The following is a 3152-nucleotide window of genomic DNA, read 5'->3' on the forward strand; positions in this document are numbered from 1 at the left end:
CCCCCAGTACTCTTTCCTGCCATGGCAGGGGGTCGGACTAGATGATCTGCCCAGGTCCCTTCCGACCCTAGAAACTATGAAACTATGAAACTATATATGTGTGGGGGGGTGTATGTGTGTGTATACATATATGTGTGAGTATATATATGTGTGTGTGTGTGTGTGTGTGTGTATATATATATATATGTATGTGCGTGTGTATATATGTGTGTGTATGTGCGTGTGTATATATGTGTGTGTGTCTGTGTGTATATGTGTGTGTGTGTGTGTGTGTGTGTATGTGTGGGGGGTGTATGTATGTGTGTGTGTATATATGTGTGTGTGTATGTATGTGTGAGTGTGTGTATATATATTATGTGTGTGTATATTATGTGTGTATGTATGTGTGTATATATATGTGTGTGTGTGTATGTATATGTGTATGTATGTGTATGTATGTGTGTGTGTGTCTATATATGTGTGTGTATGTGTGTGGGTGTGTATATGTGTGTATGTGTATGTATATATGTGTGTGTGTATGTATGTGTGTGTGTCTGTATATATATATATATATGTATTTATGTGTTTGTATATGTGTATATACATGTAAGTATGTATGTGTGTATATGTGTATATATGTGTGTGTGTGTGTGTGTATAGTTATGGATGGATGTGTATTTGTGTGTGTGTGTATATATATATGTGTGTGTGTATACATGTGTGTGTATATATATAATGCGTTTATGTGTGTGTATATATGTGTATATATATGTGTGTGTGTGTATATGTGTGTGTGTGTGTATATATATATGTGTGTGTGTATACATGTGTGTGTATATATATAATGCGTTTATGTGTGTGTATATATGTGTATATATATGTGTGTGTGTGTATATGTGTGTGTGTGTGTATATATATATGTGTGTGTGTATACATGTGTGTGTATATATATAATGCGTTTATGTGTGTGTATATATGTGTATATATATGTGTGTGTGTGTATATGTGTGTGTGTGTGTATATATATATGTGTGTGTGTATACATGTGTGTGTATATATATAATGCGTTTATGTGTGTGTATATATGTGTATATATATGTGTGTGTGTGTATATGTGTGTGTGTGTGTATATATATATGTGTGTGTGTATACATGTGTGTGTGTGTATATGCATGTGTGTGTATGTATGTGTGTATGTGCGTGGGTGTGTGTATGTGTGTATATATATGTGTGTATGTGTGCGTGTGTATGTGTATATATGTGTGTGTATACATGTGTATGTGTGTATATGCATGTGTGTGTATGTATGTGTGTATGTGTGTGGGTGTGTGTATGTGTGTATATATATGTGTGTACGTGTGTGTGTGTATATGTGTGTGTGTGTGTATATATATATGTGTATGTGTGTGTGTCTGTATATATGTATGTGTGTGTATTTGTGTCTGTATATAAGTGTGTGTGTGTGTGTCATTGTGTGCATGATATATGAATTAGTGATCTGTGTCTAACTTTTGGGGTGTATAGTGTATGTGCTTGAATTGGTGATAGGTATGTATGTGCCTAGGCTGGTTTGGATGTGTATGTGCACCTAATTGATTTGTGTGTTTGTATATTTGCAATTGTGTCACACCCGCCTGTCTAACAGCACAATATTGAGATCCTGAGAGTTGGCCTGACCACACAGGGCAATAAAATTACTGAATTACAATTTTTTAAAGAAACCTTTTGCTCTAGAAATTAAGTTCAGCATAAGAGGCTATTAATTTAAGTGATTTTATCCAAGAGGGGATTTCACTCCATTTACCTTTGCCAGATTGGGATTTGAAAACATGATTAAGCTAAAGATAAATAGAAACTTAGATTTCAGAATTCTGATATAGGGGAGGGACAATTGTATGTTATTTTTTAACTGTGGAGGATCCCTAGACAACTGTGTAGCACCAATTGCTTTTTTTAATATGTTCCTGTGGTGGAGTGGTTAGTTTTTTTAAGAGTAAACATAATGGAAATCAAAGTGTTGATGCTTAGAAAATGATATTTAGAGCTTTGCTTTTGGGAATTGGTTTGTAGGTAAAGTAGATATGCATTAGAACAATGGTACAGGGCAACAGCAAGGGTTAATTGCTTTCTAAAAGCCTGTTTGTGACAAGTCACCTTCAAGGCCCACTGTGTCTGACACAGGCTGGAAAGTTCCATGCAAGAGATAAGATACTCTGCAGCATTGGCACCAGGTCACAGTGCCCAAGAGCACAGCCCTTGGGATTGCTGGTTTTGGTAGATGGACCAAATTAGGAGAAACCGGTAAAACCCAAATTAAAACGTGTGCATGTGATGGGTTTGTGAAACAAAGGAATATGCTGATAGGACAGAACGTGTACAGTATGACAACCACAGGAAGACCAATCAATGATGCCTAAAGATGAAGAGGGGAAAAAATACAAAAGGAGGGATTTCAGAGCTGCAAAGGGTCCCTGAGAGGAGAACCTGAGGCCACCATGGACAGAGGGCACACCACCATGGACAGTGGGCACACCACCAGCTCATCTCACCCACCCCACTGAGGTGGGGAGGGGGTGGACCTCAGCCTCTGACCTCCAGGCTGCTGATATCTGAAATTCAAGAGAGAACCTCATAGTGAAGCTCACGTGCTGGCCAAACATACTTTGACTCTGAACACCTGGCACTAGTAGATATAATATTGTTTGCATTATTCTTATCTGCTATAACTGTGAATCGATAAAATTTGCCTATTATTGAATGAAGAGGTCATGGTCAGTCTGAGGGTTTTGGTCCGCCCAGAACAAGGTATCTGGGTTATAAATCTAGTTCCAACAAGTGTCACATACCTAAACATATGCTTCACAGTAGTGGGTAGCTGAAAAGAGGACAACTCTCAAGGAGGAGAATCTGAAACTGATCACTGTGGGTGTTAGACTTTCAAAGCTGAAAGAAACCCATCCTAAACCGGTATGGACATACCTCTATATCCCTAATCAACACTATTGATTTCTTGAATTACATCCAGGGAAAATTGTTCAGTTTGAAGAATGTGTATTTCTATGACCTTTATTTACCCTTCTGGATTTTTTCACATATTTCCTTCAAAACTGAACAAGAGAAGATTGACGTCATATATCTTGCCTTCAAAAAAGCCTTTGATCTGATATCCCATG

The sequence above is a fragment of the Alligator sinensis genome, unplaced genomic scaffold (genome assembly GCF_000455745.1).
Source record: "Alligator sinensis unplaced genomic scaffold, ASM45574v1 scaffold486_1, whole genome shotgun sequence".
Lineage (NCBI taxonomy): Eukaryota > Metazoa > Chordata > Crocodylia > Alligatoridae > Alligator > Alligator sinensis.